The 27,378-nt window shown below is 37.0% G+C and overlaps 1 long non-coding RNA gene across 1 annotated transcript in view; it reads left to right on the top strand.

The window, feature by feature from the left end:
• LOC147355127 (uncharacterized) overlaps positions 1-27,088 on the top strand; it is a 50,960-nt gene extending 23,872 nt beyond the window's left edge. The window contains exons 2-3 of the long non-coding RNA XR_015144235.1: positions 21,051-21,170; positions 26,196-27,088. This is a non-coding gene — a long non-coding RNA (uncharacterized LOC147355127). The remainder of the gene's footprint in view (positions 1-21,050; positions 21,171-26,195) is intronic.
• The last annotated feature ends 290 nt before the right edge of the window (positions 27,089-27,378 follow it).

Below are 27,378 nucleotides of genomic sequence, written 5' to 3'. Positions count from 1 at the left end.
GGAAGCAGTCTGTTCTATGTCCAGTTCTAACTGTTGCTTGTTGACCTGCATGCAGATTTCTCAGGAAGCAGGTCAGGAGGCATGTAAGAGAAAGCATTTCCTTTATTTAGCTTGGTCTGAATGCAACATACATTAGTTTATATACACTATAAAAAGCATTGGCCTACTTAGTGATACAAAAAGCAGAGATATCACTTCACTGACAAAGGTCTGTGTATAGTTAAAGCTATGGTTTTTCCAGTAGTCATGTACAAATGTGAGAGGTGGACCATAAACAAGGTTGAGTATCAAGGATTGATGCTTTGAGTTTCAACTGGGCAACTGGACATCAACAAAGGAAACATTTATCACATCTCTTTTATTTCAACTCTTCCATGGTTGCTCAGATGGTAAATAATCTGCCTGCAATTCAGGAGACCTGGGTTTGATCCCTGGGTCAGAAAGATCCCCTGGAGAAGGGAATGGCAACCGGTTCCAGTATTCTTGCTGGAGAATTCCATGGAAAGAAGAGCCTGGTGGACTACCTGTGATTATTTGTGTACAGTCCTTATTTTACTCTATTTTTTTTTGTTTTATATATTCATGTTTAAATAATTATTCTCTGTGAAAAGAGTATTTGAAAGGTGAATATTTTAGAATATAACATTTTCAGTAATATTAATGTTTAAAATTTTTATGCATTATTCAAAACGTTGCATGATATTTTCTAGACATTTATTTTTAACATGCATATTAATTAAGAATTATTAATCAAGCTTATATAAGAGCCACAGTCATCTTAATTTTAATTTTCTTAATTTTGGTTTAAGCATAAGCTAACAGTTATCATGAGGTTAATTTTTTTAAAAGTCCACATATCTATATAGGCTTCCCAGATTGCTCAGTGGGTAAAGAATCTGCCTGCAATGCAGGAGACACAGGTTTAACCCCTGCCTGGGTTGGGAAGACTCCTTGGAGGATGGCATGGCAACCCATTCCAGAATTCTTTCCTGGAGAATCCCGTGGACAGAGGAACCTGGCGGGCCACAATCCATAGGGTCACAAGGAGTCAGACACAACTGAAGTGACTGGGTACACATGCACATATCTATGCATACTGATAGACATGTACTTAGTATTTCCCAAAGCAGAAGCATCAAGAAGCAGCCCCAACTCTGTGCCCCAAGCTTGCAAGTAAGCTTAATAAATTTAAAGCTCTGCTTTGGCTTGACTGCTTTATGCTTGCTCTGCAATGTGTCTAATATTCTTGGTGACACATAGGCAGACTTTTGCATGGTGATAAAGTAATGTAGTACTGAATTTGATTTCTGTTTCACTTGGAACCATGCATGTCAGATACTTGGGTCTGTCTTACAGTGATGTCTAGAGATGGAAAAGTTAGCTTTTCCCACATGTGGCTTGTGATGAAAGAGAGATGGCATTTGGTCACTTTTTGTTCTCTCTGATCCTAGATTCGTCTCCATGTATAGATCACCCTTGATTTTATTCAAGTCTTTTCCTCTTTGCAGTTACATATATTATTCAGGGTATACCAAAATCTAAGAACTTTACTTCTTAATCAATTGTTACTCCCTTTTCTCTGTTACCAACCTTTTGTGACAGTTATCCACCATTGTCTGTGCCTGATTTTGTGAGCAAGATATCCATGCATATGCTCTTCTCTTTTCTTTTCAAATTCAAAAATGAAAAAAAAAAAAAAAATAGGAGCCAGGAATTGCCAAAAGCATTCTGTCAGAACTTGGCTTGAATGATCATGTACAATACTTAATATTTTATTAATATCAATAAGTGCATTCATTTGGGAACGTGATTTTGATTTGGTTTCTGAATCACTGACCTTAAATGAGAAATCTCAAAATAGAGGGCTTCAGAAGTGTTATCATTTAAGGCACTCTTTGCTTTAAACAGTCTTTTAAAATTATTCGTAATGTTTAATCCATCATATTCTGACCTTCTCCATAGGAAAAGAAAATGTAAATCTCCCAGACAGCAGAGAACAAACTGTCAGAAAAATAAAACAATTTTATAATAGCTGTACTTCCACAATGCAGCTCTAAACCAAACTGTCACTTCTGTTGCTTCACATTCTTAGTAGAAAATATTTACCTTCTAGCTTTGAGTATGAGGAGAAAAGAACCTTTATTCATTTCCATAAGGAGGAAATCCATGTATTAGGTTCACTAAAAGAAATTAATGTACAATTAAGTAAGGGTTTAGATCCTGTCCACAGAGTTGTTGAAGGAGTGAGAAACAACACAGGAGCGAGTGCAGTGCCCTTGGTTAATGAGTAGAGATTTTAATCACCCCTTGGCTTGAAAGGACACTGGCAGCGCAAGTGACTGAATTGTAGAAGGTGAGAGTAGAGCCATCTTGAGAGGAGCAGAAGTCTGTATTTTAGGGACAAAGCCAATAACTGGTTGGAGCCAGAATGAAAAATACTGTGATCTTGCCCTTTCAGTTCAGTTCAGTTCAGTTCAGTCGCTCAGTTGTGTCCGACTCTTTGCGACCCCATGAATCACAGCACGCCAAGCCTCCCTGGCCATCACCAACTCCCGGAGTTCACTCAGACTCATGTCCATCGAGTCAGTGACGCCATCCAGCCATCTCATCCTCTGTCATCCCCTTCTCCTCCTGCCCCCAATCCCTCCCATCATCAGAGTCTTTTCCAAAGAGTCAACTCTTCGCATGAGGTGGCCAAAGTACTGGAGTTTCAGCTTTAGCATCATTCCTTCCAAAGAAATCCTAGGGCTGATCTCCTTCAGAATGGACTGGTTGGACCTCCTTGTAGTCCAAGGGACTCTCAAGAGTCTTCTTCAACACCACAGTTCAGAAGCACCAATTCTTTGGTGCTCAGCTTTCTTCACAGTCCAACTCTCACATCCATACATGACCACTGGAGAAACCATAGCCTTGACTAGACAAACCTTTGTTGGCATAGTAATGTCTCTGCTTTTCAATATGCTATCTAGGTTGGTCATAACTTTTCTTCCAAGGAGCAAGTGTCTTTTAATTTCATGGCTGCAGTCACCATCTGCAGTAATTTTGGAGCCCAAAAAAATAAAGTCTGACACTATTTCCACTGTCTCCCCATCTATTTCCCATGAAGTGATGAGACCAGATGCCATGATCTTCGTTTTCTGAATGTTGAGCTTTAAGCCAACTTTTTCACTTTCCACTTTCACTTTCATCCCTCAAATTTTATCCTAGGCTTTACCCTGTTGATATTGCCTGAAAATGCCAGAGACCTGGGTTTGATCCCTGGGTTGGGAAGATTCCCTGGAGAACAGCATGGCAACCCACTCCAATACATCCCTAGAGAATCCCCATGGACAGTGGTGTTTGGCGGGCCAGAGTCTATGGAGTTGCAAAGAGTCAGACACGATTGAGTGATTAAGCACAGCACTACCCTATTGAATTCACCAGGCAGGAAGAAGAAAAAGGAGCATCTGTTGATAGAGTCCATACCAAACAGCTTCCTGAACAGAGTATAGGGAGAAGCGAAGAATACAACTGGAGGTGCATGGATATGCCCCAAAGAAGGATATTTGTGTTCAGGTATTTTAGTGTTGTTTTATGTTTTAGAATATTTCAATTTTTTTTCTACTGTGCATTTAGTCATTATTTAGTGAGAGATGTACGTGTGTGCCAAGTCACTTCAGTTATATCTGTTTCTTGTGACCCTGTTGACTGTAGCCCACAAGGTTCCTCTGCCCGTGGGATTTCCCAGGCAGGAATAAAGGAGTGGGTTGTCCTGCTCTCCTCCAGGAGATCTTCCCAATCCAAGGACTGAACCCGCATCTCCTATGTATCCTTCACTGACAGGCAGGTTCTTTTTCACTAGTGCCACCTGGGAAACCCAGGGAGAGATGATCACATATGTATTATTTATTTCATTGATCTCATTTTTAGCCTTTCTCTTTTATCTCTCTATGAGATCAACAACTTCGTACACCCTCTGAGGATACTAATTATACTCATTCGGATTCCTCTTTATTGCTCTCTACTGTCATTCCTCTGCTATTGTATAGTTCCTTCATTTGTTTTATTTTAAAATAATCATTAAAAACTTTTCTCTCTGTATGTATAATGTTGGCATGTCTCAAAATGACTGTTTTTCCATTTGACTTTGTGTTGACTTTTAAAAAGTGAATTTTGGCCAGACTTCTTCTTTTTACTGAGCAGTTTGCTTGGTGGAGGACAGATTATCATGCTACTGTAGTCCACATTAGCGCATCATTTCCAGTAGGAGCTTTTTCTATCAGGAACGGAGGCAATGCTCATTAGGCAATGAGAATCTAGATGTTGCCTGCTGACAACGGCTCTTTTTTTCTGACCCAAGTTCCCACATTCACTACACCTACATAAGTTATGATTCATGCTTTTCTTGTTTCAGAATACTTGATTCAATTGACTACATTTCATTTAAAGCCTTCTCTATTAGTAAGAAATGATCCTAAACAGAAGTCAAAGATGGTTCACAGACAGGCAAAAAAGAATTAAAATTTATGTGATTAATGATTATAGTAGGACACTTAAGCGTCAGCCTGGAATGCAGGAGACCTGGGTTTGATCCCTGGGTTGGGAAGATCCCATGGAGAAGGAAATGGCAACCCACTCCAGTACTCTTGCTTGGACAATCCCATGGAGGGAGGAGCCTGGTAGGCTACAGTCCATGGGATCACAAGAGTTGAACATGACTTAGCGACTAAACCACCAACATTTAGGTTGCATTTTTTCTGTTTTATTTATGTCTACACATTTGGATTGTCTGCAAATTTGGATGCTTAGGAACAAAGTTGATATTAAAATACTTGGACATATAATCTAAGAATATATGCATTTGTTTACCTAGGGCATTTAACTATCTAAGGAAATTTAGAGGCAAAGATATATGGATATTTATTTAAATATTATTTTCAAATCAGTTATATTAATTTGTACTTTTTCCTATGGTATGTGAGATTTCACAAAATTGTATTTTTCATTCATCTGCTTAGCAAAATATTGAAAGTTTAGTAATATCAAATTTCCATCTAAAATGTAAAGCCACTTTAAATGTCAATTTTTAACATCTATTAAATTTTATAACATGCATATCTTATAAATGCAGTTTCCTCTAAAGCACCATCTATCTTAGAGAAACACTAACACATGCACTCATAAAATGTTATACAAGAGTGTCTGTTGAAATTTTGGGAGTTAGTACTCAAATTCTTGTAAATATGTTAAATGTCCCTCAAAAGAGAACTGGTTAAATAAACTACAGCATATGGAAGGGTTGTTGTTCCATCACTCAGTCGTGTCCAACTCTATGTGACCCCATGGACTACAGCATGCCAGACTTCCCTGTCTGTCACCAACTCAAGGAGCTTGCTCAAACTCATGTCCATTGAGTCGGTGATGCCATCCAAGCATCTCATCCTCTGTCATCCCCTTCTCCTGCCTTCAATCTTTCCCAGCATCAGAGTCTTTTCTAATGAGTCAGCCTTTCCCATCAAGTGGCCAAAATATTGGAGCTTCAGCTCCACGTCAGTCCTTCCAATGAGTATTCAGAATTGATTTCTTTAGGATTGACTGGTTGGATCTTCTTGCAGTCCAAGGGACTCTCAAGAGACTTCTCCAACACCACAGTTCAAAAGCATCAATTCTTTGGCACTCAGCCTTCTTTATGATCCAACTCTTACATCCATATGACTACTGGAAAAACCATAGCTTTGACCAAATGGACCTTTTTCAGCAAAGTAATGTCTCTGCTTTTTAATATGGTGTCTAGGTTGATCACAACTTTTCTTCCAAGGAGCAAGTGTGTTTTAATTTCATGGTGGCAGACACCATCTGCAGTGATTTTGGAGCCCAAGAAAATAAAGTCTCTCACTGTTTCCATTGTTTCCCCATCTTATGGAAAAGTTAACAGAATAATATAGATTAACATGTACTGAACCAATATGATTTAGAAGTCATATTAAATTTAAAAAACAAAAGTACAGTTTATTCTTAAAAATACACAAAGTATTAGATGATCAAATCTGACATGCATCAGAAATCTCATGCAAACTTAATAATTTCAAAGGTTAAAATGATTTTAAGGCACAGGTAAAGTGAGATGAGTGAAGTCAGCTCATACTATGAGGCTCCCTAGCCCTCCTCTTCCCACTTTAGACGTACTCTATGCAAGGGTAACAGATGGTGTTTCTAAGTAAAGTGTTCAGACACCTCACTTAGCTGGAGGAGACATTTAGATCATATATTATGTATTTGTTTTTGGTTGGTCCACAGAAGTATGGCTCATAAGCCAAAGGATTTTAGGTTTGTTTACAATAAATAATTCTAGAAATAAATGTCCATTTTGCTAAAAGCACTCCATAGATAAGGAATTCACTCCTGAAAAATCATCAGTATGTTTGCCCAGAGATCTGTCAGTAAGTTGTTTACAAAGAATCTGCCCTCTTTCCTTGTTTCCAGCATGTTCCTTCTTATAAGGAATGGATGAATTTCCAACCAATTGTTTATCCATTTTTCTTTCTAGATGGTTTACAGGCAAAAAGCATGTGATGATACATTTTCCATAAACTTACATGATTGCTTTGGAAAATGGAATTACAAACCATGATGACAACTGAGATTGGGGATGAATTACTACACAATATCTTTCTTTATAATTCATTGGTATTTTTTCAAGGATAATACTGTACATTCTGTATTATTTGTATAATTTCATTGCATCTAATAGCACAGTTTAAACATTTGGTAACTATTGCTTTTAGGAGATACACATAGTAGTATTTACAGGTGAAGCACAGGGGTCAGCAATATGCAGCCCACCCATTGAATCTGTACTGCTGCTTTTGTTTGTACAGTCTGCTAAGAATGATTTTTACATGTTAAGTGATTGGGAAAAGTCAACAGAAGAATAGTATTTCATGACGTCTGAAAATTATGTAAATGTAATTTAATTTCATCACAATCAAACCCATTCATTTGCATGTTGTCTGTGGCTGCTTTAGCCCTGCATTAAAATAGTTTAGTAGTTGTGACAAAGTAAGGCTCACAAAATCTAAATTAGGTACTACATTGCCATTCCTAGAAGCAGTAAATAATTTGCTGACCCCTGGCAAATCATCATGATGTTAACAAGGAATTTTTGATTCAGTTTAATAAAATTTACCTACACATACATAGATCGAGTTATGAGTATATCTATATTCATTTTATTATTCTTGCAACTTTTCATGTGGTTTGGCATATTTTCTAAATTTCAGTTGAAGAAACTTTTTGCAGCTGATAAATTGCTAGATCATAGTTTCAGGGGCTTCCCTGGTAGCTCAGTTGGTAAAGAATCCACCTGCAGTGCAGGAGACCCCAATTTGATTCCTGGGTCAAGAAGATCCACTAGAAAAGGAATAGGCTACCCACTCCAGGATTCTGGCCTGGAGAATTCCATGGGCTACAGTCCATGGGGTTGCAGAGTTGGACACAACTGAGTGACTTTCACTTCATCATTTCAGCTCATATTATATAATAGCTTTTGGTGTTGATATAGTCATAAAATCTTAGGAGATAATCTCTTCTAGGAAATAATTACTTGAACAAGGAGGGAAGAAAGAAAAAAATAATGTAAAATACAAGATGGGTAAAGAACTGATGGGAGTACAATACCATAGTAGGGTGGGGATTTGGGGAAAAGTTTCAAAAATTAGTTGAGTAAAAAAGAGACCATATATTTTTCTGCAGTATCCAAATAGATTTTAATTCTGTTTTGTTTCATGATCATGTGCCATAGCATTTTCCAGTCTTTTTGTTTCAATTGTCTTTTCTAACCTGTGATGAATTTAGCTCTATAGATGCAATATCATTTAGACTAAAATTTAATTTACCTGAAGGTAAGAGCTATCATACTCAGTTCTTTTTCAGAGTTGGGGACATACTTAAAAGTCATTATCTATGTGATAAATTGAGTTAGATGCCCAATGAAGCTTAAATGATACAAAGATGATTGAACTCTGTATCTTAAAACTTTTCAGAGGCTAAGAAAAAAAGGATTAGTGAAAATACAGGAGAAGACAGGTTATAAATATCAAGATAATTAAACTTTAGACATTAAGAAGGCAGTAAATAAGTTCTTTAATATTCTGTGTATTCTACCTAAGGATTAGTTTAGTGCCATACACACCACACATTCTTTGAGTAAACTATTCAGTAAACTATAGAATGTCATTGTGGGATAAACTGAGGAGAGAAACTAGAGGAAAATCCTTTTGAAAAGTAAGATTAATTGGCATATAGTCAGTAAATTCAAGTGGGCAATGAGCTGAAAAAAAGCTCATTATAGCAATGCTAAAAAAATAAATAGCAAACAATTTCAGCCAATAGAAACAAGACTGTTTTCCTCTTTTTTGAAGTTTATCCATTCAAGTACAAATTCTAGAATGTAACTTTTTAGTCTTTTTTATTTTTACCTACTCAAATAATTTTTGTCATTTTTCTAAATATCATTCTGATGACATTTCTAACTAATTTTTCTGTTGGAATGCTATGGATGAATGAACCTCTATGCTTACTTGTAACCAATATATTTGACTTCTTTTCCTGAGGAATAGAAGTGTTTTACATTTAACCCAGGAGAGCTGTGGATAAGCTCTCCATTTATTACCAATTTAAACATATTTGATAAGACAGGCAGAGGAATTTTGGTCAAATATGTACTTTATATTTTCATGACTGTTCAAGAATTTGCACACATATTTATACTTTAGAAAGTTTAAATTTTGCTCAAAAATAAACTGGTAATTTCAATGGTTTTAACTCATTTGTCTTATATCTTTGTTTTTATTCTCTGAAGATTTCTTACTATTTTTTCTTTTTAATAGAATGATTCAAGAAAAAAAATTAGCTGACATACCAAGAAATATGAACAGTGAGTCACCTGTACAGCACCTCTTCTAAGTAGCAGAGAGGTTATAATTATAATCCTAATATATTAAAACTGAGTTGTTTATGTGTATGGTATTATCTGCCTCTTGAGAAATTTGTATGCAGGTCAGGAAGCAACAGTTAGAACTGGACATGGAACAACAGACTGGTTCCAAATAGGAAAAGGAGTATGTCAAGGCTGTATATTGTCACCCTGTTTATTTAACTTATATGCAGAGTACATCATGAGAAACCCTGGACTAGAAGAAACACAAACTGGAATCAAGTTTGCCAGGAGAAATATCAATAACCTCAGATATGCAGATGACACCACCCTTATGGCAGAAAGTGAAGAGGAACTAAAAAGCCTCTTGATGAAGGTGAAAGTCGAGAGTGAAAAAGTTGGCTTAAAAGCTCAACATTCAGAAAACAAAGATCATGGCATCCAGTCCCATCACTTCATGGGAAATAGATGGGGAATCAGTGGAAACAGTATCAGACTTTATTTTTCTGAGCTCCAAAATCACTGCAGATGGTGACTGCAGCCATGAAATTAAAAGACGCTTACTCCTTGGAAGGAAAGTTATGACCAACCTAGATAGCATATTCAAAAGCAGAGACATTACTTTGCCAACAAAGGTCCGTCTAGTCAAGGCTATGGTTTTTCCTGTGGTCATGTATGGATGTGAGAGTTGGACTGTGAAGAAGGCTGAGCGCCAAAGAATTGATGCTTTTGAACTGTGGTGTTGGAGAAGACTCTTGAGAGTCCCTTGGACTGCAAGGAGATCCAACCAGTCCATTCTGAAGGAGATCAGCCCTGGGATTTCTTTGGAAGGAATGATGCTAAAGCTGAAACTCCAGTACTTTGGCCACCTCATGTGAAGAGTTGACTCATTGGAAAAGACCCTGATGCTGGGAGGGATTGGGGGCAAGAGGAGAAGGGGACGACAGAGGATGGATTGGCTGGATGGCATCACTGACTCTCTGGACATGAGTCTGAGTGAACTCTGGGAGTTGGTGATGGACAGGGAGGCCTGGCGTGCTGCGATTCATGGGGTCGCAAAGAGTCGGACACAACTGAGCAACTGATCTGATCTAATTGAAAAATGCTGTTGTCAGTATAACAGTTTTCTCCTCGGATTTCAGTCACTAGCTAAGAATTTCTTTTTAAAGATTGGGATATTTTTCTATTTTCGTTTTTGAGAGTATCAACTTTATTATTAACAAAAGCAGTATTTTATTCTTCCTGTGCGTGATTTTGATTTTTCAGTTGGATCCAAAGTCAGGAAGAGAAAAAGGATGCTATTTGCTGTCCTCTAAGCATGTTCAAGAAGAGTCAATCAATCATATAAGAAACGAATCGCCAGTCCAGGTTCAATGCATGATACAGGAAGCTTGGGGCTGGTGCACTGGGATGACCTAGAGGGATGGTATCGGGAGGGATGTGGGAGGGGAGTTCAGGATGGGGAACATGTGTACACCCGTGGCGGATGCATGTTGATGTATGGCAAAACCAATACAATATTGTAAATAAAAAAAATTAATAATAATAATAATAAATTAAAAAAAGAATTTGTGAATAAGATAAATATTTAAAATAGCTGCACTACTATCCCAGCATTGTAAAGCAACTATACTCCAATAAAAATATAAAAAATAATATCTGCATGAGGCAGTGAGGACTCAATGAAAAATTACTTTTCCTTTTTTCTTTTTTTTTTATTGAAGTGTAGTTACTTTACAATGTTATGTTAGTTTCTGTTATGCAGCAAAGTGAGTCAGCTATATGTATTCATATATTCCCTCAGGAAATTTTTTAGATAGAATAATGGAAAGAAAAAATATCAAATATATTTTTTCTAGTATTCTGAGGATTAGAAAGCCTTACTCATTCTAGCATATCCACATATAGTTTTTAAGATACACATAAATGTTCCCTATTAGAAATAAATGGCATGATGGTGATTTCCTTTGAAAGACACTTTAAACAATTTTTTGCTCTGTTACCACTAATCTTACCATATGTATTTGGTATTGTGTAAGTAAAGTTGGTGGGAGAAGGCAATGGCACCTCACTCCAGTACTGTTGCCCAGAAAATCCCATGGATGGAGGAGCCTGGTAGGCTGCAGTCCATGGGGTTGCTAAGAGTCAGACACGACTGAGCGACTTCACTTTCACTTTCCACTTTCATGCATTGGAGAAGGAAATGGCAACCCACTCCAGTGTTCTTGCCTGGAGAATCTCATGGATGGAAAAGCCTGGTAGGCTGCAGTCCATGGGGTCGCACAGAGTCGGACACGACTGAAGCGACTTAGCAGCAGCAGCAGCAGCAAGTAAAGTTGGTATCTGAAAAACTATAGCTATGATTTGGGTACTAGGTTCAATCTGTGTGTGTGCTAAGTCACTTCAGTCATATTCGACTCTGTGAGACCCTATGGACTATAGCCTATGATGCTTCTCTGTCCTTGGGATTCTCCAGGTAACAATACTGGAGTGTGTTTCCATTTCTTCCTCCAGGGGATCTTCCTGACCCAGGGATCAAACCGGCATCTCTTAGTCTCCTACATTGGCAGGCAGATTCCATACCACTAGTGCCATCTGGATCTTTATGCTGCTGCTACTGCTAAGTTGCTTCAGTCGTGTCTGACTTTGTGTAACTCCATAGACGGCAGCCCACCAGGCTCCGCCGTCCCTGGGATTCTCCAGGCAAGAACACTGGAGTGGGTTGCCATTTCCTTCTCCAATGTGTGAAAGTGAAAAGTGAAAGTGAAGTCGCTCAGTCGTGTCCGACTAGTAGCGACCCCATGGACTGCAGCCTTCCAGGCTCCTCTTTCCATGACCTTTTCTAGGCAGGAGTACTGGAGTGGCTTGCCATTGCCTTCTCTGTCTGGATCTTTATAGATAAACAATAATCATGGTGGTAAAGTAGAATGGAGAGAGTGTTGGGGAAGTACAGCACTTTCCAAAAATTAATAGCAGATTCAGTCATTTTTTAGACAACCTGAAGTATTCTAACTCAATGAAATTTTAAGTTTTAAATTCCTTATTTTAGGTTACTAAAAACAGAAAAGTATTTATATACCCATCTCTATGTTAATAGCCCACTCTAGTATTCTTGCCTGGGGAATTCGATGGACAGAGGAGCCTGGTGGGCTACAGTCCATGGGGTTCCTAAGAATTGCACATAACTGAGTGATAACTTAGAAGACTCACTGACTCTTCAATCAAAGCATTCCTTCCCATCTTAGATCATCATTTTGTATTTCATTTCCTCAGAGAGGCCTCACTTGACTCCATGATATCACGTTATTTGATATAACAATCTTGGTTTATTCATGCATGCATGCATGCTAAGTCGCTTCAGTCATGTCTGACTCTGTGTGACCTCATGGACAAGAGCCCACCAGGCTCCTCTGTTCACAGGATTCTCCAGGCAAGAATACTTGAGTGGGTTTCCGTTTCCTTCTCCAAAGGTTTATTCATAGATTTCATCATATTCTATTTTTGCTTGTTTATATTTATTTATGTTTTAGACTTTATAATATAAGAGCCCTCAGAGATGGAACATAAATTTTATACTTTAGTACAATGCTTAGGAAGATTAACAAATATTAGTTTTTCTAAATTTATTTACAGTTTTCATCTTAAAATAATTTCAGAGTTTCAAAAATTCACAAAACTACTACAAAAATTCTTATACATTCTTCACCTGATTTCCCCAGATGTTAACATCATACAAAGTGACTATTAAAGTTAGGAAATTGATAAGTACAGTCCTTATTCACATATTTTGTTAATGCTTTCACTAATGATCTCTGATCAGAATCAAAACCAGATCATCTGTTGCATTTAATTGCTACATTTCTTTAGTCTTTTTTATTCTAGTTCAGTCCAGTCCCTCAGTTTTTCTCTGTCTTTTGATAATATTGAAGAGTGCTACCAAGTTATTTTGTAGATCATTTGGAAATTTGAGTTTTTATGATGTTTCCATATAGTTAAATTCAGATACTGTATTTTGACAAAGTGCCACAATGCTGAGCTTGCCTTTCTCAGTGCATCATGTTAGGGGCACATGACATTACCATGTCCCATTTCTGGTGGTGTTAACTCTAATCATTTGGTGAAGATATTGTCCATCAGGTTTCTACATTTTAAAGTTATTTTAATATAAATCTTCTGTTGGGAGATACTTGGGAGACTATGTAAACGTCCTGTTTTTCATTATAATATCACCACTAATTTTAACGTTTTTGCCTGAAACAATTATATGGTATTTTCCACTTACTGAGTTTCTATTTCCATGACTTCTTCTTTATTATTAGAACACTACTGTATGGGAGAGCTTCCCTCTTTCATTCATTTATTCAATTATTAATTTACATCAGTGTGGATTTGTATGTATTTGGTTTACTTAATCATAGTAATACATTGCCATTTTTTTTCCTGCTCAAATTATTTCAATTTTGGCTATTGAGAGCCACTTCAAGTTAGCTTCAGTCTCATTATGGCAAGTCATCATTATTTGTCGAAAACTTCTCATTTTCTTATAGCAAAAATTGTGGCAGACTCATATGGTTTTTCTTTTCTCCAATACTGGAATCAGCCCTTGCTTCAAAGGGTCCTGGTTCCTTGAATAGGAGAATAATGTGAATCCAGAGTGCTAAGTATGCTCATTGTTATTGGGCTTTTCCTGTTTTTAGGTCTTCTCAGTGGTGAAGTAATATGTATATATACACACATAGAAGAGAGATATTGATTACATTAGAGATTAGAAAATATGATTACAATATAAAAGCCTTAATATGATAACCACACCAAAATTATTATGCTATAGTATTTTTTAAATAGAGTGCTTAATTTCTATTTTATAGAAAATAATTTTATTTGGGTAGTCAGAATATTATTCAATAACTCACATAGGATATTCTCATAATACTCCTTGTGGAAAAGTATTGAAGAGGATTTTGGACCAAAGAATATTTGTTTAATAGTGTCAGAATTCATTTTAACACCATGAAAGAGTATGTATTTGTTCAATTTTCACTCACTGCACAAAGGATTAGATAAAAGAAGATTTTCAGTAATAGCATTTCATTTTGAGTCTTACCAATCCTTTTAGTTTTGGTATAACAAAAAGGCTATTAGCTTTTACTCTGTTGTGTTGAATTTTGATGATTTTTGACAGTCTTCACTGAGACACTCAAAGAAATGAGACTTGCCAGTCGAATAACATAAGATTTCATTAAATTTACCAGCAACAAAAAAGCTGTTTCTGTCTCTTAACTTTTTGACATATTGTCTTTTTCTATTGTCTTTTCAGGACCTATATAAAAGGCAATAAAAGTGTTGGTTTTTTGTGTGTTCAAAAGTTTCCCTATAATCAAGATAATAGGCAAGTTTCAACTTTAAATTTGTTGCATTAATAAACAAAAATTAGCAAAACATTATTAAAGTAGTCGGTCAGATTTTGTATTAGCATATAGTAACAGTAGCAAAAATATTTTGTATGTATTTTATAGCATTCTATATTTTGTAACAAAACTAAGACAGATATTATCATTTTCATAGGTATAAAAAAATCTTGTGAAAAAGTAAATGTCTTTATACAAATTATGTGCTATTAGATATATTAATAACTCTAAATATTGTAAAATTTCCATTTTTAAATGCCTTTGTATTGAATCGGTTACAAATGTGTTTGCTGCTGCTGCTGCTGCTAAGTCGCTTCAGTCGTGTCCGACTCTGTGCGACCCCAGAGACCGCAGCCCACCAGGCTCCCCCGTCCCTGGGATTCTCCAGGCAAGAACACTGGAGTGGGTTGTCATTTCCTTCTCCAATGCGTGAAAGTGAAAAGTGAAAGTGAAGTCGCTCAGTCGTGTCTGACTCGTAGGGACCCCATGGACTGCAGCCTACCAGGCTCCTCTGCTCAAGGGATTTTCCAGGCAAGAGTACTGGAGTGGGGTGCCATTGCCTTCTCCGACAAATGTGTTTAGTTATCTATTAATTTGAGCCGGTTACCCATACAGTGTTACTGTAAAAACTTCAGATTAAGCATATGGAAAGCTGTGAAAGGATTTTTATTTCCTAAACTTTAGAGGATATGTTGTGAAAAAATGAGTTTCCATGAAATAGCTAGTTATGATTTTACTTTCTAGCATTCCTGAGTATAGAAATGTATACTTAAAATCAGCTGAGGAAGAAAATTAAACTTGTTTCCCTTTTCTGCAGATCGGAATTGTATTGAGTATAAAACTATATTTTAAAATATGAAGAATAAATTAAGTGAAGGGAAAATAAGGAATAATATAATACCTATTATAACTATCGCATGTAAACTATTTTATTGTGAAATGTTTTTAAAAAATATGAAAGACAAAATGCAGAGATACGTATTCTATACCAGATACTTGTAAACCTCATAATTTTTTCATATTTGTGCAGTTGGGGTTCGTTGTTTTATTATTCCCATTTTACAGATGAAGCACTAAAAGTTCACATCAGTGTCATTTAACCATGTCACAGAGCCAGTTACCAGAGATCCAATTTCTGATTCTTTCATCATGAAAAAACTAGAAGTAAAATCAACAAGAAGTTTGTGCTAAGCAAATAGCATAATAGGAAAACACAATACTGACTGCTGCTGCTAAGTTGCTTCAGTCATGTCTGACTCTGTGCGACCGCGGAGACGGCAGCCCACCAGGCTCCCCCGTCCCTGGGATTCTCCAGGCAAGAACACTGGAGTGGGTTGCCATTTCCTTTTCCAATGCATGAAAGTGAAAAGTGAAAGTGAAGTCGTTCAGTTGTGTCCGACTCCTAGCAACCCCATGGACTGCAGCCCACCAGGCTCCTCCGTCCACAGTACTGACTAGTGACTGTAAATATATTTTTGGTTACCAAAGTAAGATATAGTAGCAGTTCAGTTCACTTGCTCAGTTGTGTCCAACTCTTTGCAACCCCATGGACTGCAGCACACCATCCCTGTCCACTACCAACTCCCAGAGCTTGCTCAAACTCATGTCCATCAAATCCGTAATGCCATCCAACCATATCATCCACTGTCATCCCCTTCTCCTCCCACCTTCAATCTTTCCCAGCATTAGGGTCTTTTCCAAGTCAGTTCTTTGCATCAAGTGGCCAAAGTATTAGAGTTTGAGCTTCAGCATCAGTTCTTCCAATGAACACTCAGAACTGATCTCCTTTAGAATGGACTGGTTGGATCTCCTTGCAGTCCAAGGGGCTCTCAAGAGTCTTCTCCAACACCACAGTTCAAAAGCATCAATTCTTTGGCACTCAGCTTTCTTTATAGTCCAACTCTCATGTCCATACATGATTACTGGAAAAACCATAGCTTTGACTAGACGGGCCTTTGTTGGCAAAGTAATGTCTTGCCTTTTTAATGTCCTGACTAGATTGGTCATAGCTTTTCTTCCAGGGAGCAAGCATCTTTTAATTTCATGGCTGCAGTCACCATCTTCAGTGATTTTGGGGCCCCAAAAAATAAAGTCTGTCACTGTTTCCACTGTTTCTTCATCTATTTGCCATGGAGTGTTGGGACCAGATGCCATGATCTTAGTTTTTTGCATGTTGATTTTTAAGCCAGCTTTTTCACTCTTCTCTTTCACTTTCATCAAGAGGGTCTTTAGTTCCTCTTCACTTTCTACCATAAGGGTGTTGTCATCTATGTATCTGAGATTATTGATATTTCTCCTGGCAATCTAAATTCCAGTTTGTACTTCATCCAGCCTACATTTCACATGATGTACTCTGCACATAAGTTAAATCAGCTGGGTAACAATATACAGCCTTGACATACTCCTTTCCCAATTTGGAAAGATATAATGTGGGAACCAATAAAAGCAGATAATTATATTCTTCTTTACTGTATGCCTGGATCAACTGAAAACACTGGGCCTTGTTGTCAGGAGACACAATGTAAAAACCTAGGTAGTATCACCAACAGAAGCAGATAACAGGTAATCAAAATAAAATTAAGAATATAGGAATATCATCTAAATGCTTAGTAGAACTGGGGCAGCACTGGGCATGGTTAATGGCAAAGATAAAATGAATATAAAGGAAAGTATTGAAAGGTCTTAGGACTTCCCTATAGCTCAGATGGTAAAGAATCTGCCTACAATGTAGGAGACCTGGGTTCGATCCCTGGGTCAGGTATATCCTCTGGAGATGGAAATGGCAATACTTTCTTGCCTGGAGAATCCCATGGACAGAAGAGCCTGATGGGCTACAGTCCCTGGGGTCACAAAGAATTGGACATGATGGATGGAGGAGCTTGGTAGGCTGCAGTCCATGGGGTCGCTAAGAGTCGGGCACGACTAAGCACCTTCACTTTCACTTTTCACTTTCATGCATTGGAGAAGGAAATGGCAACCCACTCCAGTGTTCTTGCTTGGAGAATCCCAGGGATGGCAGAGCCTGGTGGGCTGCCGTCTATGGGGTCACACAGAGTCGGACACGACTGAAGCGACTTAGCAGCAGCAGCAGCAGCAGGCGATTAACATATGCATAATGGGTCCCAAAGAGTCGGACACAACTGAGTGACTGATCTGATCTGTTCTGAATCCGTAAACCATAACCAGAAATCACCACAGTTACTTACCCCTAAGGAAAAAGATTACTCTAAAGGAAAAACACTGGGAGCAAAATCAAAATGAATTAGGGAGAGAGTGAGAAAGAAGGACAGAGAGAAATATTCTGGTAGAGGGTGAGAGAAGGAGAGATAGAGGAAGATATTTTCAGAAATAAAGATGTGTTTAAAAGGAACATCAGGGACTTCCCTGGCGATCCAGTGGTTGAGAATCCACCTTGCCGGTCAGGGAATGTGGGTTCCAGCTCCGGTCTGAAAACTACAGATCCCACAGTGCAGTGCAACAAAGATCTACATAATGCAATGAAAATTCTAGTGCTGCAAATAAGACCAACATAGCCAAATAGGGAAGCCCAAATAGTTTAAAAAGGTACATCAAACCAAATGGAAGTGATGCAAAATATAATAAGAGCTATAAAGGAGAAAAATGAGTGGATAGATAAGCTAGTAATGGAGAGATTTTAAAAATTTGAAAAGAATATTCTAATATAGAACTTAGGCAAAGGAGAGCAACACATATGTAAAAATACAATTACAGAGATAATATAAATTATTTGAGTATGTGGATAAAAAGGTTGGAAATTAACATTGACAACAGACTTCTTGACAGCAACATTTTGTACAGGAAGATAACTGTTTTTAGAGCATTAATAAAAGTCAATTATATGTTATTCACTTAATCTATCATCATATTTAAGGAATACAAAGCATCATGGACATTAGGAAACTTTGGAAATACAGTTCCTATGATTATTTTCTGAGAAATCTCTTAGTTACTAATGACAAATATTAATAGTTCAAATATAACATAAAAGCCTAAGGATAATTATTACATACATTAAATTTTGAAATGACTTGTGCTACTAATATATGCACAAAAGGGTAGATGTATTACAGATCACAAAAAATTGAAGAAAAGGGGAAGATAAGTGAAAGAAAAATATTAGTGAATTTTTCACCAGTACTTTTGCCTGGAAAATCCCTTGAGCAGAGGAGCCTGGTAGGCTGCAGTCCATGGGGTTGCTAAGAGTAGACACGACTGAGCGACTTCACTTTCACTTTTCACTTTCCTGCATTGGAGAAGGAAATGGCAACCCACTCCAGTGTTCTTGCCTGGAGAATCCCAGGGATGGCGGAGCCTGGTGGGCTGCCGTCTCTGGAGTCGCACAGAGTTGGACACGACTGAAGTGACTTAGCGGCAGTAGCAGCAGCAGCAGCAGCAGCAGCAGCAGCAGCAGCAGCAATAGTATCTATCAGTAAAAGGATAGTGAAGAGACGTTAATGTTAGGTGAAAAGAGGAGGGAGAAGAAAGAGGTTACTAGAGAACATTACACACTGAAGAAATCAATAGAGTATTAAAATGCATTGGAGGACTAGTGTATTTTTTATATAAGGTTATATAAGATAATGTCACAGATAGATATAGAAACATTTATAAATATCAAATGAGTCCCCACAAAGCCCCCAGAACGTAAATACATTGTAAGATTTTATGCACATAGTTTTTATGGTAAAAATATTATGATAGAACTGAAAACCAGCATACTAAGAATATAAAATATATAAATGGGCTTAACTTGCCATTCAGTAAAGTGTTTTCACATTGGCTAATGAAGCAGAATATAATTCATTCTGTGTACACAAGACATACCCAAACAAAGCAATTTAGAAAGATTTAAAATAAAAAGGAAGATCAAATATTGCTCTTATCTGATGATAAGTTTGTGAGACATGGTAGAATTTAGTATAAAATATATGTAACAAGGAAAGGAAAATTTATTTACTAGAAGTTTCATTCTACATTCATATATAATAGATATTAATTAAATATGCAAAATTACAACTTTCAGAAAGCAGAAGTAAAAGGAAATGAAAGGAAAAATATATATACATATTAAAACTGTGAATTTTAAAATAGTTAATTCTGTGGAAAATCATTAATGAATATAAATAAACCTCCCCCTTGGATTTTTACAAATATTGTGCATGCTTAGTCACTCAATTGTGTCTGACTCTTTGCAACCCCTTGGACTGTAGCCTGCCAGGCTCCTTTTTCCATGGGATTTTCCAGGCAAGAATACTGGAGTGGGTTGCCATTTCCTCCTCCAAGTGGATCTTTCTGGCCTAGAGATTGAACCCGAATCTCCTGCATTGGCAGAATTCTTTACCAGTGAGCCATCAGTTAATCCGAAAATACTGTAGTTGCTGATGAAGACTTTGTCTTTGACCAAACTCCTCTACCCTCTTCATTAGGCTCTGATCTTGCACCGTTCTTGCCAGTCCACATAGCCCAGTTTTTGCAAGAATCCTTCTAAACCAGTTTAGAGAAACTGCCCCCACCTCAGGTATCAGATCACCTTTGATATCTGATTTCCCTGGTCAGCCTTCAGAAATATCGTTAAGCTGGTTTAGCAATCCTTGATAACTCTTCTTACTGTTTTTCTACCCACGAACTCCCCTCAACCCCTCCCCACTGTGCTCTTTGGCTACAAATTGCTGCTTTTCTTTGCTGTATTTTGAGTTTACTATACTGAAGTCTCTTTTACACTATTACAGTAGTTTGTAAATGAAGTCCATCTTCACCCAGTTTAACTACGATCTGGCTCCGGTTCTCTTTGACATTACCCTTTGAAGAGTCAATCAATTTTAGGAAAAAAGAATGGATGCAGTCTGTTGTCCTCATTCTAGAATGTCCTCATCTAGAATACTGTTGATAGTAATAATGGCAATGCTGATAGAAAGGCATGCATATGTGTGGAATAAACTCAGATAAAGAAATAACAAGACTCTCAGTTATTTACATGAAAGAAATGAAAGATGGTGAATGAACAACAGTGCAAAGTCTGAAACTTAGGGAACAATCAATGGTAGAAATAAAACTGTGGGAGGTTTTAACATACAGACATTTAAAATAATGGGTTTTGGGGGGTTAAATCACCCAAGCAAAGGTTTAGCCAGACAATTGAAAATAATGCAAAATAAGCTAAGTAAATAAACCTGTTAAAAATAAACTGAGAATAAAGAGTTCCAAGTGGTATGGAGAAATCCAGGTCAGTGTATTTTTAAGAAAACGCAGAAAGGAAACTGTTTTAAAGAGGAGCAAGTTGTCAATTATTTGAAATGCCACTGAGACTATGAGAAATGTGAGTAGCAGCCATATAGAAGTTATCAAAAGCCATTAAAAGACCACTTTCATTAAAATTATGGATAAGAACCTAGATTAGAATAAGATAAATGGGTCCTTAATTTCAGAGTCATGGCATAATAGAAAACCTAAAAACTCTTATTAGAAAAACAAGAAATGCAACATAAACTGTAACAACTCTCCATTTAAATACATATTACAGAATTTCAGGTTCAGGCCCTGATAGAACAAGCCCACACCCTGAAAATACTATAAAATCTGGGCAAAACTGTTCGAAGGCACTGAAGGAACCAAACCATATGGGACTAGAATTGGTCTATTATTAAGAAGGAATAAACCCACAAGATAAATTACATGTCCAGCTTTTTTTTTTTTTTTTTTTTTGACAGCACTTCCGAATACTGATGTGAAAAAGCATAAGCAGAAAGGGAAGTTTTCTCTGTTGAGGAGACCCATGTCTGCAGCATCCAATGTGTGTGGGACTCATGGGATCAGTTTCCAAGAAGGAGGTAAGCATAGAGAAGATGGCCAGATATCTGCATACAAGTCTCTTTATGGGTGGCCCACTTTAGAGACAGACATGTACAAGGTAAGACTTCCAGTGTCTTACCACATAAAACAATAGGTGGAAGCTGAGTACTGAGCTTCAACTTCAGCTGATCCCATTTAAAAGTATATTATTTACCATAGTCTTAGTTTAAATGAGAAAAATTATATCATCTTTATATGAATATATGGTATGTATTTTAACAGATATAGACATAAAATATTTATAAAATTATATTATGACTTTATAATCCATATAGGGAAATTACAAACCTGATAAAAGATAGTTTTTCAAATCCTGTAAGTTGCTTATGATATAAGGTGAAATATTAAAAGGTTTCCCTTTAAATCTATGAGTAAGAAAGATGTTACATTAGTTTCTCATGGCTGTTGTAACAAATTAACATGAACTGGGTAATACAAACTGATTCATTTACTATCTGGAAACCAGAAATCCAAAATCAGTTTCACTGTGACAAAACCAAGGTATCAGTGGGGCCATGCTCACTCCAGAGACTCCTGGGAGATTCAGTTTCCTTGCCTTACCAATTTCTAGTGCAACACTTCTTGGCTTGTGGCCCCTTCCTCCATCTTCATGGATGCAGTGTAGCATCTACAGATCTCTATCCACTTGCATCATCATATAACTTTTGTCTTCTGTGTCAAATGTTCTTCTCCCTCATTCTTGCTGCTACTGCTGCTAAGTCACTTCAGTCATGTCCGACTCTGTGTGACCCCAGAGACCGCAGCCCACGGCTCCACCGTCCCTGGAATTCTCCAGGCAAGGACACTGGAGTGGGTTGCCATTTCCTTCTCCAATGCATGAAAGTGAAAAGTGAAAGCAAAGTCGCTCAGTCGTGTCCACCTCCTAGCGACCCCATGGACTGCAGCCTACCAGGCTCCTCCGTCCATGGGATTTTCCAGGCAAGAGTACTGGAATGGGGTGCCATTGCCTTCTCCTCATTCTTACGGTGTTTATATTTGTATTTTAGGCTCACCAAGATAATCCATGATAATCTCCCATCTCAAGATACTTACTTTAATCATATCTACAAGCCTCTTTTACCATATAATATAACATTCCAGGGATTAGGACCTGGATATTTTTGGATATCTTTAAGCTTATCACAAATGCCCTCTCTTGCTGCTTCTATTATGCATTGTACTTCCTGAAAGACTTTTTTAAAAAAGGATTGCTCTGAAGGAAAAGAAATGATTCAGTATTTGTGGGATGTGTGGGATAAGGAAAAGTTTTTTTTATTTGAAAGTAGAGTATGAAAACATACTCTTGTGAAGAGAGTAATCACAAGTAGAAGAAAAATGGAAATAATGATGCACAGGGAAGAAAGAATGACTATAACAACTTAAATCCCACAGGAGAAAAATTTGAATAAGATACTGAATAATATTCCCATCACTTCATGGCAAATAGTGGCTGACTTTATTTTTCTGGGCTCCAAAATCACTGCAGATAGTGATTGCAGCCATGAAATTAAAAGACGCTTACTCTTTGGAAGGAAAGTTATGCCCAACCTAGACAGCATTTAAAAAAATAAATAAATAAATACAAAGCAGAGACATTACTTTGTCAACAAAGGGCCTTCAAGTCAAAGCTATGGTTTTTCCAGTAGTCATGTATGGATGTGAGAGTTGGACTATAAAGAAAGCTGAGCGCTAAAGAATTGATGCTTTTGAACTGTGGTGTTGAAGAAGACTTGAGAGTCCCTTGGACTGCAAGGAGATCCAACCAGTCCATCCTAAAGGAGATCAGTCCTGGGTGTTCATTGGAAAGACTGATATTGAAGCTGAAACTCCAATACTTTGGCCACCTCTTGCAAAGAGTTGACTCATTGGAAAAGACCCTGATTCTGGGAGGGATTGGGGGCAGGAGGAGAAGGGGACGACAGAGGATGAGATGGCTGGATGGCATCACTGACACAATGGACATGGGTTGGGGTGGACTCTGGGAGTTGGTGATGGACAGGGAGGCCTGGTGTGCTGTGGTTCATGGGGTTGCAAAGAGTCGGACAGGACTGAGCGACTGAAATGAACTGAACTGAACTGAACTGAATAATAATTGTAGGATTGCCGTATGATGGATACATTTAACATTTTTTCCCAGTGTTTTCTGGATTGATATTAATTGCTTTACTATGAATAGATATTGGACTTCCTTGATGGCTCAGCAGATAAAGAACCTGCCTGCAATGCAGGAGATATGGATTCAATTTCTGGGTCGGGAAGATCCCCTGGAGGAGGACATGGCAACCAACTCCAGGACAGAAGAGTCTGACTGGCTATGGTCCATGGGGTTGCAGAGATTCAGACATGACTAGTAGATATTAATTTGAGTGACAATTAATGATTGAGATAGGAAAAATAGGAAAGAAGATAGAGCCCAGGGAATTCTTAATAAGTGGAAAACAATAATCAATAGACACTGAATGGATGGAGGCACTTAATATGGCATAAGAAAACATCGATATATGGGATAATAAATTGTAAAATTTATGTTATTGATTTCCCAAATTTTTATGGTAGAGAAATTATATGTTCATAAAACGAGAAAGGGACACACATTAAGGAAATAATTCATATGGCCTATTACTTGCATGCTTAATCTCTCCCTTTCTTAATTTTGGATGGGTCATATTGTGCAGTTTAAATGTTATCACTGTTATCTTTTAACATTTACAAAACAAGCATGCTTTTTTATAGTGTCTAAATCTATGTAACCTCAAGCTTAATTTAAGGTTAACCTTAAATTAAGCAAGCTTAACCTCATGCTAAATTATGGAGAGAAAGGAAAATGTATGTTAAATACATTTCAGTGTAATTCATTAGAATATTGTATATGATAAAGTTGCTTAAAACTTAAGCATTGACGTTGAAGGACAGGAACCTAGATTGCAATACAAGGAAATATAGAAATATAGTAAAAGTTGAATTCAATAATTTGATTCAACTTTGAAGGTCATCAAACTACAGAAAAAAAGGCTGGTAACTCCATGGCCTATTTTGGTAAATAAAGTTTTATTGTAATAGAGAAGCATCATTATTTTTACGTACTACCTATGGCTACTTAATGTGCTGTAATGACAGATTAACTGTGGCAGAGACCATATGACACACATAGTCTAAGGTATTTAGTAGCTGAACCTTTACAGAATGGTTTATGAATGACTGCCTTAGTTAATCTCAAGTTCAGTGTCATTTATGAAACAGTTTTGCTTTGTGTGGCCATGTTTGATTCCCTTTCTAATGATAATAATTATTACAGCCTCTAGACAGAAGATTCCAATTATTTTAGGATTTCATTATTAAGAAAGGTACACTTAATTAAGCCATAGTTGTTACTTCAAGAATAATTAATTAGTGCAGGTATATTGCTTTTATAGGCTGTAATTAGTAGGCAGATAGGTTACTGCTCTGTAACTTAGAGACTTTATAGAATTTAAGGATAGATTCTGTTTATTATTAACTATATCTCACATCATCTAGCTCATGTGGTATAGCTCTCAAGTAGCACATTATTTATGTCATTGATAATTTATTTTAGATATAGTAATTGGATAAGAGAGAATTCATGATGATGAAGGAAAAATTCATGGAAATCTGGCTGATAGAATGTTGGAGAAGACAAATCAATTCATTCAGTTACTAAGTTATGTTGTCCTTCAAGCAAATAAAAATAGTTTTCACTATCTTATATGGTGAATATTTTTCACCATATAAATCTGTCATATAATTTATCTTATACTTCTGAATGAAATGAATGAAAGATTGTTTGGATTGGTTTGATGCAATTTTAGACATTATTTCTTTGAAATTTAACTTAAAAACTGATACTTGGTTTTATTAGCAAGAAATTCCAAACTGGAATGTATTAGTAAATATAAATGAAGAACTGTAGATCATAAACACCCTGAAATCTAGGACCTCAAGCATTTTAATTATTTGCATTCCATATTCAAGTTATTTGTTATTATGACTTAATAACCCCTGGTGGTTCAGACAGTAAAAGAATCTTCCTGCAATGCAGGAGACCCAGATTTGATCCCTGGGTTAGTAGGATCCCCTGGAGAAGAGAATGGCTACCCACTCCAGTATTCTTGCCTGGAGAATTCCACGAGAGAGGAGCCTGGTAGTCTGTAGTCCATGGGGTTGCAAAGACTCGGACATGATTGACTGACTACTACACACACATGGGAGTTTAATATACATTCTTTGTTTTCACAAGTTTATACATAGTGAAGAGTAAGGTACATCAGTAAAAGAGATTTGTGCCACAGAAAGCAGATAATAACAGGGACAAACAGCCTAAACTGTACATGGACTTTAAAGCATATTTGGATTATTGTACTTTGTTATAAGGCTTACCTGGTGGCTCAGCAGTAAAAAAATCTGTCTGCTATGCAAGAAATGAAAATTTGATCCCTGGGTTGGGAAGTTCTCCTGGATGAAGAACTGGCAACTCACTCCCATATCTTGCTTGGAAAATCTCATGGACAGGGAGGGTAGCCTACAAGTAGGGGCGTAAAGAGTCAGACCCAATTCAGCACGCACTCGATGTTACGTCTCTGTTTCCTAAAGGAAAGCAACTTGGAAAGGAGAAATGGTATGAATCTTCAGCACAGGCACTTTCCTAAGCTTTTCAGTTTGAGGAAAGAACAAGCTGGAAATACAGAAATATATTTGTTGATTGATAATTCTCAGTTGGTCTCTGTGTTTCTGTGTATTTTATAAAGTAGAAGTATTAGCTGCGGCTTTTCTATACCATCTTTTTAAAGATGTCTAGATAGTGGTCAGCCTTGGAAGACCAAGATAGTATTCACAAGCCAGAGAACAGATTTTCTTTTTTTCCAGAATATAAATAAAGTATCTCCCTTTATAGGAAACATTAGACATGTTTGATTACTGCCTATGTATTAAAGATTTGGGTTACTTATACTTGAGGTTCCTCAGCTGTAACACAAATTGTGTTACAGCATCCACTTGAGCTCCTTGGCATCATCTCCATCAGGTTTGAATAAAGAAGAACCGACATGAACATAAAGCTCATGCATCTGTGTGCCTTGCTGCAAATAATGAAGTCCTTCATTTCTGACCAAGGAGTCACATGTCCTCTGCCAGTATCCATGAGTCAGGCTACCTTGTAAGCTTGTTAGTAGGGTGTGATCTCAGATCCTTCATAGTTTCTGACAATAATCCTTTAAAACTATCTATGGATGTATGCCCCTTAGGAAAATTATGCATACTTGTAAGGAGGTGCAACTTTCCATTTAAATGGCAACTATAATAAAGGATGGATCACTTCATCTTTTAGGTAACTAAGGTGTGTGTAAATTTCTCTATTTAGCCATATTCTCTACTGAAAAGAGCCTCAATAAGCCAAAAATAGTCATCCGTTCACTTTTATTTTTCAAAACAATTGTATTGCCTTCTATCGTCAGCATTACCTTGAATAAGACAAAAGTTTAAAGAATTATTATGGTTCAAATACCTTTTGATCACCTGTTACAAATTGGTAATTAAGAGGAGGCATACTTTAAAATAATTTTGGATAATCCTGTCTGGAATTAGGTTATGTGATATTTCTTTCTCTCCTTGACAATATATATGGTTAATAAACTGTTGATAAATTTTCTTCTCTTCTCTCAGCAATGCATTAAATAAATTACAGATATTGCAGCAAGGTAAATAAATAGAAGAATGTAAATCTCTGAAAATGTTATGATAGCTCTCTTAGGCTGGAAATTAAATAATCTGGGTTTTTGTTTGTTTTTCTTTGCTATTCCTTTTCCTTTTGGAAAATAAAAGAATAACTTTAGAATACCTCTCAAAAACTTGTGGGAGAAAACCAGATATAATTGTCATTATCTCTTACTCAAGCATGATTATTACACTTAATGAAGTGCTTTGTATCTCTCCAACAATCAAAAGAACTTGTAGAGATGGTCTTTGCCATGAGTTTATCCTGGCCCCAGATGACTTTTGTCTTATTCCTCTCCATTATCCTGTTTTACAGTGTCCTTATGGTTGAAGCAGCTTAGCAGCACATCTATGTTCCAGTCAGGAGAAAAATATAAGAAAATGTCTAACATAATCAGATTTGATTAAGGACATTACCTGGAATTTATGCCCAAGATATCTTTTATATCATGCATGGTA

This window comes from Bos grunniens, chromosome 17, assembly GCF_055505025.1.
Source record: "Bos grunniens cultivar Pamir isolate PY7600 chromosome 17, Bosgru_T2T1.0, whole genome shotgun sequence".
NCBI lineage: Eukaryota > Metazoa > Chordata > Mammalia > Artiodactyla > Bovidae > Bos > Bos grunniens.
This window is presented reverse-complemented; position numbering and strand designations above follow the sequence as displayed.